Raw genomic sequence first — 12628 nt, 5'->3', positions numbered from 1 at the left:
TCTCTTGCTGAGTTTTCTGCATCGTTCTTTTCAGTGTGAAAATATAAACAAATAAAAGGGGAGCGAAGAATTAATGTTAGCAATTCTCATTCAGTTTTGTACTCACTGCAAGATCTACCAGATTTCCCGAGGCATTGTTTGAAGTAAGAGAATGCAATCTTTTAAAATAATGCCAGTGATAATGCCATGCAACATGCAATGCACAAGGCTGAAGTCCTGAGATGTTGTGAAGAGACAAAGAAAATTTGATTTTATTATTCTTTTACATTCCATAATTATTCCTATTTCACTTTATGTAAATAGGACTAGATTACTTTAGGATATCTAGTCAGCGTGGACAAGTTGAACAGAAGGACGTGCTTCCTTGCTGTACATCTCCATGGCGATAAGTCTATGTGCTTTTTGTCTATTTATAACACCATGTTTTATCTCTTGTCTTATGTCTGTTATATGGCCGGTTACTTCCCTTCAGGGAAAGAAACTCACTCAATCCCTATCAATATCCAGTGATAACATTTAACGTGTATAAGCAGTTTAAACATAGTTGTGAAACTCTCCTCAGGCAAGAGGTCCCACGTTCATTTCTCGGATGAACCTCAAGTTTGTGTGGCATGGTGACTCAGTAGTTAGCACTGCTACCTCATTGCTCAGGGATCTGGGTTCAATTCCAGCCTCAGGTGACTGTCTGCGTGGAGTTTGCTTGTTCTCCCCATGTCTGCATGGGTTCCTTCCCGGTGCTCCGGTTTCCTCCCACAATCCAAAGATATACAAATTAGGTGGATAGGCTATTTTTAAAAATTGCCAGTAAGTTAGGTGGGTTAGCCATGGTATAAAGCCCATGCGGGTTCCCAAGGGTGAGGTAGATCTGGTGGGATGCTCTTCATGGTTTGATGAGATTCAATGAGCCAAATGACCTCTTTCTGCAATGTAGAAATTCTGTGAAATAGCCTGCCACTTGTTCATTGCCCAATTCATGAATTAAGGATTACACCAGACAAGGATCAAAAGGACCATTAATTAGATTGCAATATTAAGAGAGTTGTATATCAGATGACTGATTAAACATCACTCAACCTTTAAAGGTTGAATTTACTCCCAGTGCAGTCAGGAGGACAGTGCACAAATGGACAAATAATAGGTAAATTAAATAGAGCCAAATGATGGACATGTTGTACTCAGCAATATTGTCTCTAGTCTTTAGGACTGTCAAAGTGTCATCCATGTATTTGATTCATACCCTAAAGTAGTTCATCGATCATATTTGAATGTCACTGAGAAGACTTCCTGGAGATTTATTGCCTGGACACTCTTCACAAGCAATCAAATGGCATGAATGACATCAATTTAACTCTTGCTATGTATAGCAACACATAAATTACTGAGTTGTCATTCTTTATGGTGTGGACAGCAGAATGTTATAAATTAATTGGGGCCTGGTTCTGAATGCTAAAGGGGCAATTAATGGGAAATCAGAAGGGAATTCTCAATTGTTTGAAGTCTCATCAAGCACACATAAAAATGATCGTGATTGTGGGAGCTCATTTCTTTCAACTTCAGGACCTCATGGCATGAGTTCCTCAGGGCATTGTCCTATGCCTAACTGTGCTTCATCATTGACCTTTCCTTCATTAGAAGGTCAAAAAAGGGAGTATCTGCTGAAGATTGTTCCTGACGTTGCACATTCACAAATCCTCTGATCTTTAAGCAGTCCATGTGCAACTGAAACAAGACCTAGACAATATCTGGGCTTGGGTTGACAAGTGACAAGTTACACTCAAAGCAGGCAATGACCATTGACAAGAAGCTAAAACCTGATAAACCATATAAATAAACTGACTAAAAGAGCAGGTCAGAGGCTAAACATCCTGCAGTGGGAGCACTATCACCTGTAGTTTCCCCTCCAATCAGGAGACCATCCTGACTTTGAAATATATCACTGTCATTTCAGTGCCATTGAGTTAAAATCTCTAACAGCTCTACGGATGACCCTACAGTAGAGGGACTGCAGTTCTTCAAGAAGGCAGCTGACCACAACATTCTTAAGAGTGAATAGAGATGGGCAATAAAGTCTGGCCAAACCAATGATGCCCATGTCCTCTAGAATGAATGAAAAATATATCCGCATGAGCAATGTAGCAAAATGAATGCTAGTCTAAAATAAGTCCTCGAACCTCACCTGAAAGCAATCTGGGCCAACTGCTATTGTCAATCGCCTCTTCACAGGCTTTTCTCCAGGAATATAATTTGGATACATTCCTCCTTGACATAGTGCCCTCAAGTACATTGTGTTGTTGGAGCAAGAGTTAAGTGGAAGTATGTGGGCAACAATGCCTGCATTCATAGCAATGCATTCCTGCACTTCTGGCAAGCTCCTCAGCAGGGCTGTTAAGTGATTGCTAGATCAGTCATTATTAATGTGTGCAAGAAGGTTAACACCCACATTAGATTGCTCCCCTCCATACTAAAAATCATAGCTTGCCTCAACCTCTGGTCAGATCTATTTTAGTTATCCTACACTTCAGAGTGCTGGTCCATATTGTTGATATTTTCTGCACATTTTGTTTTGGAATGCTACAAAAATATGAAATATATGCTTTTGATTTTCAAATTCATCATCTCATTGTAATACTTGGACCTTTCTTGAACTGAAAAGGGTTTGCACAGGCAGCAAAACACTGACTTAAAATATGGGATTGTGATTGTGGGAGCTCATTTCTTTCAACTTGAGGACCTCATGGCATGAGTTCCTCAGGACGTTGTCCTATGCCTAACTGTGCTTCATCATTGACCTTTCCTTCATTAGAAGGTCAAAAAAGGGAGTATCTGCTGAAGATTGTTCCTGACTTTGCACATTCACAAATCCTCTGATCTTTAAGCAGTCCATGTGCAACTGAAACAAAACCTATACAATATCTGGGCTTGGGTTGACAAGTGACAAGTTACACTCAAAGCAGGCAATGACCATTGACAAGAAGCTAAACCTGATAAACCATATAAATAAACTGACTAAAAGAGCAGGTCAGAGGCTAAACATCCTGCAGTGGGAGCAATCACCTGACCCACAAATACTAGCGAAGCTTCATGCAACAAATGTGAAATAAACAAAATTTGTCTGGACTAAAATCTATCTTTTTATCAAAAGACACTGAAAGAGCCCCCTGGGCCAGGCATCAAAAGGCCCTCATCTTCTATTTTGATTTACACCTGCATGAGAAAGTTCACATTTTGAATATGAAAGATATGATGCGAGATTATCAAGCGTGGGAACAATGAACTCAGACATGGAAGTAGACAAATGAGCTCTGTTTGAAGGAAATGCTGTGGGCTGAGTAGAGAGATGGATTTTTGGCTGGCATTTGAATGAACTGGTGAAAATGCTCTCTCAGCCTCTTAAGAAAGAAAAGTTGATGCTGACAGGCTGATTGAAGAGAAGTGTCTGAATGCAGCAAATTTAAAAAGTGTTTCTGCAATGTTCGAGACACTCCCAAAAGGGACGGCCTGGTTGCTCTGTAGTTAGGACTGCTGCCTCAGACCGCCAGCAACCTGGGTTCAATTCCAGCCTCGGGTGATTGTCTGTAGGGAGTTTGCACACTCTCCCTGTGTCCACGCGGATTTGCCCCGGTTTCCTCCCGCAGTCCAACTGATGTGCAGGTTGAGAGAATTGGCCACACTAAATTGCCCATAATGTTCAGGGGTGCGTAGATTAGGTGCATTAGTCATGGGGAATGTAGAGCAATAGGGTAGCAAATTGGTCTGGGTAGGACACTCCTCGGAGGGTCAATGTGGATTTGTTGGGCCAAATGGCCTGTCTCCACACTGTTAGGAGTTCTTTGATGAAATAGCCAATTTTTCAAGTAAAAACAACTTTAGCTTCAAGAACTTTGAATTGTGCATTCCTTTCATATTCATTTTCTGCTCGGGACCATAGTTTTTTAACTTCATACCTGCTATTTATGCCTTTTTGTTTTGAGGATTTTTTTTCTCTCTCAAGATTAGCAGACAATAGAATTTTCTTTCTTTCTTTCAAAGTTGGCCCTTACTGAGTGAGTAGACTTTGTGTAACTGCATTTTTAGTGCAGGATGTGGATCCTCTTTATAAAAGGAACATAAATCTTTATTGTAGCCAGTTGTAAGTAAGGGGGGCTCACCTTACCTCTACCTGATCAAAAAGGCCACGAAACAGGTGTACTCTTAACCAATTTCCAGCCATAAGATTTTTTTAACTTACATAGTGCAATGATGTTCTTCTTCAGCATGAAATTCCATAGAAAGAAGCAATAAAATAACTGGCTTGAGCAAAATCATTTAGGCACTGCTTCACAGCAGTTTTAGTTCAGGTGTTAAATAAGAAAGTGAGCAGAACATGTGGAGAAAATAAAATACCGCAGAGGAGACTACTGTGTGAGTGTCTGAACTCATTAAAATCAATTGCAGGATTTCTGTACCACTGTTTGACTATAAATCTCAGTAAACAAATACCAAATGATACTGCCAAGTACAAAGAACTTGACTTGCCTTGAGCAGTGCCTGAGGCAACAAATCCTGTTTATTCAGGATTGATTCATATTTTCGCTACTTTTATTGTTTTGTAATGCTTTATTCCATTAAAAACCATTGCATAATTACTTCAAAGATTGGTCTATTATAGTTGGATTGGAAGTTCTCATAAGCAAGAGAAAATGGTGATGTAAACTGCCGGGTCTGTTTACAAAACACGAAAGGATGATTTTTAAAAGGCTGAATTTGTATGGTAGACTTCTATCTGATCTTCTGAACTTTTATCAGCTGGAACCAATTCCATTATCTCATTTTCTCCCTCTCTTGCCTGATGAGTCACTGCTCTGTTATCTTTCTCTGCAGGATTTCTCCATGATGGTCAGCTCATTTTTTTTTAAACTCTCAAGTCTTTAAGTGGAGTAAGGTAAATTTCAATGGGATGAGACAAATTTCAATGGAATGAGGCAATTGGAGTAGACCGTTCGCAGGTAAAGGACATCTGACAAGTGGGATGCTTTCAAAAGTGTGATTACTAGAGGTCCGGGTTGCTATGTTCCTGTTAGAGTGAAAAGTAAGCCTGATAGGATTAGGGAACAACAGGTGACTAAAGATATTGAAGTTATAGTCAAGAATAAAAAGGAATTATATATTAAATATAGACAAATGGATTTAAATGAATCTCTTGAAGATACGAAGAGTGTAAGGGCATTGTTGAGAGGGAGATCAGGAAGGCAAAGAGAGGATATAAGATAGCCTTGGCAAATAAGGTTACAAATAATCCAAGAGATTCTACAAGTACATTAAGAGCAAGAGAGCAACTGGAGAGAGAGTAAGCCCCCTTAAAGATTAAAGAGGTTGGCTTTGTGTTGAACCTCAGGAGATGGAAGAGATATTAAATGAATGCTTTGAGTCCGTTTTTACTGTGGAGAAAGAGATGGAGGTGAAAGATCTCAGGGAAATAAATATTGATGTTTTGATAATAGTTCACATTACAGAAGAAGTAGTGCTGGAGCTCTTAGAAAATATAAAGATAGATAAATCTCCGGGATCTGATCTAGTGTATTCTGGGATATTATTGGAAATTGGGAAGACAATTACAGAGCCCTTGCAGAAATGTTTGGACCATCTATAACAATAGGTGAGATGTCTGATGACTGGAGACTGGCTAAGGTTGTTCCTCGCTTTAAGAAGGCACATAAGGAGTATCCTGGGAACGTTAGATCTGTGAGCCTGACTTCAATGGTGGATAAGTAGCTGGAGGTGATTCTGAAATGTGGGGTTTATATATATTTTGAGAGGCAAGGAATGACTAGGGATAGTCAACATGGTTTTTTTTTTGCAGGGAAATTGAGTCTTACAAATTTTATTGAGTTTTTTGAGGAAGTAACCAAAATGATTGATGAGGGCAGAGTGGTAGATGTCATTTACTAAGACTTCAGCAAAGCCTTTGACAAGGTTTTGCATGGTAAACTAATTAATAAAGTTGTCACATAAGATTCAGGGTGAACTTGCAAAACTGGATGCAAAATTGGCTTAATGACAGAAGACAGGGAATAATAGTAATGGTGTTCCACAAGAATCGACTTTTTCTTGTCCTTTATATAAATCTTTTTGTTGAGAGTATTGAAGGCATGGTTCATACGTTTATGGATGACAACAAAATTGTAGATACTGTGACAGTGAAGGAGGTTATGTAAGATTACAAAGAGATCTTAATTAATTAGGTCAATGGCCTGAGGAATGGCAGATGGAGTTTAATTTGAATAAATGTGAGGTATTACATTTTGGTAAAACAGACAAGGGCAGGACTTATACAATTGAAAATAAGGCTTTCAGTAGTATTGTAGAACAGAGAGACCTAGGGTTTCAAGTTCATAACTATTTGAAGTTTGCATCACATGTAGATAAGGTGGTTAATAAAGTGGAGTCAGAAAGTGTGGTGCTGGAAAAGCGCAACAGGTCAGGCATGAGGAGCAGGAGAGTCAACTTTTCAGGCATAAGACCTTCACCAGGAATGTTGGGATGGTGCCCAAGGAGGCTGAGAGATAAATGGGTGGGGGGTGGGGCTGGGGGCAAGGTAGCTTGGAAGGCGATAACACACTTGCCTTCATTGCTTAGACCTTTGAGTATAGGAGTTGGGATGTCATGCTGAGGTTGTGCAGGACATTGGTGGGACCTGTTCTGGAGTACTGATTCCAGTTCTGGTCATCTTGTTACACGAAGGATATTATTAAGCTTGAGAGGATTCAGAAAAGATTTCCCAGAATGCTGCTGGGAATGGAGGGTTGGGGTTTTAAGGAGAGGCAAAATAATCTGGGATTTCTTTCACTGGAGCACAGGAGGTTGAAATGTGTTCTTATTAAGGTTTATAAAATCCTGAGGGGTTTAGATAAGGTGAATGGCACTTGATTTTTCTCTTGGCTGGCGGATTTCAAGATTGGGGGCATACTTTATGGTGAGAAGAACAAGATTTTAAAAAGACATGAAGGGCAATTTTTCTGTACAGACAGTGATTTATGTATGGAATAAACTTCCAGAGGAAGTGGTGGAGACAAGTACATTAATTGGATATGTAACATGAATAAGAAATGTTTGGAGGGATATGGGCCATGTGCAGGCAGATGGAACTAGTTTAGCTTGGGATCATGGTTGACGTGGGCTGGTAGGACCGAAGGGTCTGTTTCTGTGCTGTATGACTGTATGACTCTGATTGGCAGGTTGCTAGTCTGTCAGGTGGCATGCCTGTACATCCAGACTTCAATTGAACTGAAAACACATAGGGAAATGGAGGCAGTGGAAGTGGGGATATTGATGTTTGAACGGTGACCAATCATGGGTGGGTTGTTGGTCAAGGGGGAATCTGAATCAGGGTATTAGAACGAGAGGTGAGGTGTTATTTTATTAATTCATGGGGTGAGGGGTCAGCATTTATTACCCATTACAAAGGGCAGTTAAAAGTCAACTGCATTGCTGTATGTTTGAAGTCACATGGAGTTACAAGGATGACAGTTTCCTTTACTGTAGAGCATTACTGAACCAGATGGGTTTTTCTGTGAATCAATTCATGGTCATCATTGGGTCTTTAATTCCAGACATTTACTGAATTCACATTCTTCCATCTGCTGTGGCAGGATTTTAACCCAGTTCTCCAGAACATTAGCTGTGTCTCTGCATTAGCAGTCCAATGATAATAATGGTCTATTGCCTCCCCTACATTGTTGGAATAAGATGATCTGTCGGATAATGTGCAGTGGAATGGTTTGTGCTGTTGAAAAGCAATCAGTTGGTTGAGGGAATTGGAGTATAAACTGAGGGGATAGGAGGGGAGACTATTCAGTTTAGATGCTGGCATCAAGAGTTGCTTTGTCAAAGTAAAATCAAAGCATGGTATTTACTGGTTCCAAGTTGGAAGTGGAGATTGGGGAAGGAAGGAAACATGACAATAGACGAATGGATCTTATTGCTGCAAGGGTAGCAATGGGGAGCTCAGTCTGATTACAACATGGTTGGGATAATCAGACTGATCATGGAGTACAGACACATAAATAACCTCCTGGTGTTGGATTCATTAGTTTGTTGTGCATTTAATATCCTAGGACTGTGCTCCAGGTTACATGGCTGTAAGTAACGTACTTATAAATTTTCGATGTCTTGGCCATCCCAAAATGCTTATATTTGTGGTGGAACTCTGACTTCCAATAACTTTGTTTTTTCCCTGATCCCACTCTAAAGCTTAGCCAATGAAGCACAGTAAGCATTAACATTAAACACACTCGTATTCTAATTGAACACCCGAGTTGGATCTGAAAGAAATCCTCCCAGTCAACCAGCAAACATATTTGAAATTTAGCCCCTTTCATTATTGCGGTGAGTAGAGACAGGAGTCGAGAGTGTGATGCTGGAAAAATACAGCATGTCAAACAGCATCCGAGGAGCAGGAAAACCAATGCTCCGGGCAAAAGCATCAGGAATGAGGCTGGGAACCTCAGGGGTGGAGAGATAAATGGGAGGGGGCGCGGGTGGTGGGGGAAGGTAGCTGAAAGTGCAATAGATGGATGGAGGTGGCGGTAATGGTGATAGATCAGAGAGAAGGGTGGAGCAGATAGGTGAGAAGGAAGATGGACATGTAGGGCAGGTTATGAGGGCAGTGCTGAGCTGGAAGGTTGGATCTGGGATAAGGTGGGGGGTAGAGGAAATGAGGAACCTAATGAAACCTCGCGCCCCCCTCCACCCTCCATCCACCCCCCTCAGCCCCTGCTCCAAGGAAAAATAACACAGTCCATCCAGTCTCTCTCACAATAGAGACTTAGTATTCCATTCAACATCCTGGTGAAACTCCTCTACACCACCTTCAGTGCAATCATGTCATTCTGATAGTATGGTTACCAGAACAGTGCACAGTATTCTATTTGTGGTCTCACCAATATGTTATAAAGTTGTAAAAAAATTTCTTTGCTCCTATATTCTGCATCCCAGCGAGTGAAGGCAAGCATCCCATATGCTTTCTTTGCTGCCCTGCCTACCTGTCCAGGTACCTTCAGGGAACTATGGTTTGAATATCATCAACAATACCATCAAGTATACTTTCTACTATCACATCCAAGCCATTAATATACCTAACAAACAGCAATGGTCCCAGCACCAACCGTGTGGTACACTGCTAGTCACAGGCTTCCAATCATAAAAACATCCCTCCACCATCATCCCTTGTCTCCCATTTGTAAGCCAATTCTGGATCCAGTTTGCCAATTTATCTTAGATCCCATGGGCTTTCGTCTCTTGGACCAACCTTTCAAAGGGGAACTTGACAAAAGCCTAACTGAAGCCTGTGCAAAGCTTAAACTGCACCACCCTTATCAATATTATTTAGTGACCTTTTAAAAATAAACTCAATTAATTAGTTAGAACATTTTCCAATAATTTCCACTCCACTAACATCAGACTAACCGGTTTATAATTACCTGGTCTATCCCTGCTGCTCTTCTTAAATAAAGGAACCACATTAGCTATCCTAAAGTCATCTGGTACTTCACATTTGGCCAGTGAATAATTAAATACCTCCACCAAGACCCCAGGAATCTCCTCCTTTCCCTCCCATAGTAGTATGGGATACATCTCAGCAGGCTCTGGGATTTTATGCAACCTTTGTGTGCACTAAAATATCCTTTTTATTAAGCTTAACGTGTTCTGAACCCTCACATCCAAGCAAATCCCAGCTACAATGTCTTTCCCCTCTATAAATACAGATTTTTTAAAAATCATTTAGACCTTGTCCATATTCTGTGGCTCCATGCACAGGTTTCCCCCATTGGTTTCTAGTAGTGCTATGCTTTCCCTCTTGGTCTTGAGATACTAATAAAATACCTCGGGGTTTAGCTTAATCCTATCTACCAAAGATATTTTGTGGTCCCCCGTTGCCTTCCTAATTTCTTGTTAAACAACCCCCTAAACTATACTGTTGAAAGACCTCTTCTGTTTTTAATATGCTTACTTCACTTCTTTTATAAACTTTCAGTATTTCTTGACATCCAGTATTCCCTGGAAATGCTGCCCTTGTCTTTCACTCTTTGAGGAACACTGGCCCTGAATTCTCAATTCTATACCACTTTTAAAAGACTCCCAATTTCCAAATATAGAGCTACCTGCAAGTGGTTGATCCCACTCTATGTTTGGCAGACCTAATGATTTTGAAAAGTGTCTAATGATATTGAAATTGGTTTTCCTGTAATTTAGACACTTAACCTCTGTACTATCCTTATCCCTTTCCCTAACAATTTTGAAGCTCACAGGGAAATTGTCACCATCCCTAAAATCTCCACCCACTGAAACTCCAACCACTTGACCAGCCTCATCCCCGAGAGTTAGGAATTGCACTGTCCCATTTCCAGTAGAATTATCGACAAACTGGCATAAAACACTCTCCTGGATGCAATTTTAAAATTCCACCCCTTCTAATCCTTCCACACCAAGGTGATCCTAGTTAACATCAGCAAAGTTGAAATCCCCGACAACAATAATCTTGTTTTTTCCTCACATCTTTCTGTGATTTGCCGACATATCTGCTCCTCTATCTCCCTCTGACAATCAGGAGGCATCAGAGGAGCAACAAAGTTGATGTTTCAGTTCGGAATCCTTCATCAGGACTGTGGAGGGGGAAGGGAGCTGAGAGTTAATGCAGGGAAGAGAAAGGGGCTGGGGGAAAGGTAGGTGGGATGGTGATAGGTGGGTGCAGGTGGTGGGTTATTGTGATTGGTCAGTGGGAAGGATAGAGTGGGCAGGTGAGAAGATTAGATCCAGTCAAGGAGACGGGGAGGATGAGGAAGTCTGGACATGGGATCAGGTTAGGGATGGAGAGATTTTGAAGCTGATGAACACTACCTTAAGGCCATTGGGCTGTAACATCCTGAGGTGGAATACGAAGTGTTATTCCTCTGGTCCACATTCCCCTTCAACCTGACCTCCACACGTTGCACCTTCCACTGCAAACACAGGTAGTGCAACACCTGCCACTACACCTCCCCTTTCACCTCTGTCCAAGGTCCCAAACAATCATTCCAAATCCAGCAGAGATTCCCGTGTGTTTCTTCCAACCTGGTCTACTTCATGTGTTGCTCCTGATGTGGTCTCCTCTACATCAGGGAGACCAAGCGCAGACTCAGGGACTGGTTTGAGAGCATCTGTATGCTCCAATCAACACCATATTAAGGTTGCTAGCCATTTCAACTCCTCTTCTCACTCCCTTGGCGACATGTCCATCCTGGGCCTCCTCCTCTGCCAATGTAAGGACCAGGCAAACTGGAGAAACAACTGTCGTATTCCACCTTGGGAGCTTACAGCCCAATGGCATTAACATAGAGTTCACCTGCTTCAAATTTCCCCACAGATCAAGGGTTACTGGACTTGAAATCTTTAATCTGCTTTCTCTCCATAGATGCTACCTAATGTGCTGAGTTTTCCAGCAAACTTTGTTTTTGTCTCTTTGACAAAGGTTTTGGCTGACTGATCTCACAACTCCTTTTGTGAATCAGTGTCATACTTTGATTCAGAACATTCTTGGAAGCTATGTGATTGACTTCAACTTTCCAGATAGGGAAATGCAAGAGAAATGCTACGAATAAAGGAGACTGCTCTATATTGTCTTCATTGTTCTCACCAAAAGTATTCAATCATCCAAGCAGAGGCAATCCATTTAAGTAATTGGAGAAATATGGCTACATGCTAAAACTAAAATGTTATCTCCTTCTTTTTGAACATGAACATGATAGGTAAGGTCAGCAATAATGGGTCAACATTACCACGCGTTGTTATCCAGAGTAGGGTCAAACTGGGTTATCAGCTGGCACCAGCACTCTTCAGCATTTTCTGATCATTGCTGCTCTCATATTCTTTCAGGACAAATACAGAATGTGTCCACATTAGTATCAGAACTTATGGAAAGATATTCAACATTGCTAAGCAAAGGTTCAAAGCTATGGTACATCGAGTTTACATTGGAGACATGCTGTGGTCTGAGAGTTATGCTTTACTCTTATTTCATAACTAGGGAACACTATCAGGCACTTACTCATCGGCGTTATAGTGTTTGGCTCATCCATTACAATCAGGAAGACAAATGTCACAGTCCTGGGTGTTACAATACCATCATCTATGAGTTTTGATAATACAATGCTGAAGCTTATTGACAGCTTCACCCTCTAGGGACAACAATCACTGATATCCTATCTCATGATGCTGAAATCAATATAGGAAATCCAAATGCTGCAGTGCTTATGTCCAAGCTGAATAAGAGAACATGAAACTGCAAGTTTACCAAGTCTGCATCCTGTGTGCACTCCTCTAAAGTAGCAAGGCCAGAACATTGTATGCTAGACAGGAGAAAAGTCTAACTTTACAGTCTCAGATGCATTATCGATACGTCTCAACCGAGCAAGATCATCAACTCATACATCATGGAGCATGCTGATTGCATTAGCACTCACTTATTGCCAAATGAATGACATGTTCAGCCCACATTTGGAGTATTGTAGACAGTTTTGGGCCCCAGGAAGGATGTATTGGCCTTGGAACATGTTCAGAGAAGGTTCACAAAAATTAAAGTAACATATTAGGAACATTTGAGGATTCTAGGTCT

The sequence above is a fragment of the Chiloscyllium punctatum genome, chromosome 5 (assembly GCF_047496795.1).
Source record: "Chiloscyllium punctatum isolate Juve2018m chromosome 5, sChiPun1.3, whole genome shotgun sequence".
In the NCBI taxonomy this organism is placed as follows: Eukaryota; Metazoa; Chordata; class Chondrichthyes; order Orectolobiformes; family Hemiscylliidae; genus Chiloscyllium; species Chiloscyllium punctatum.
Note: the sequence above shows the minus strand (reverse complement) of the source record.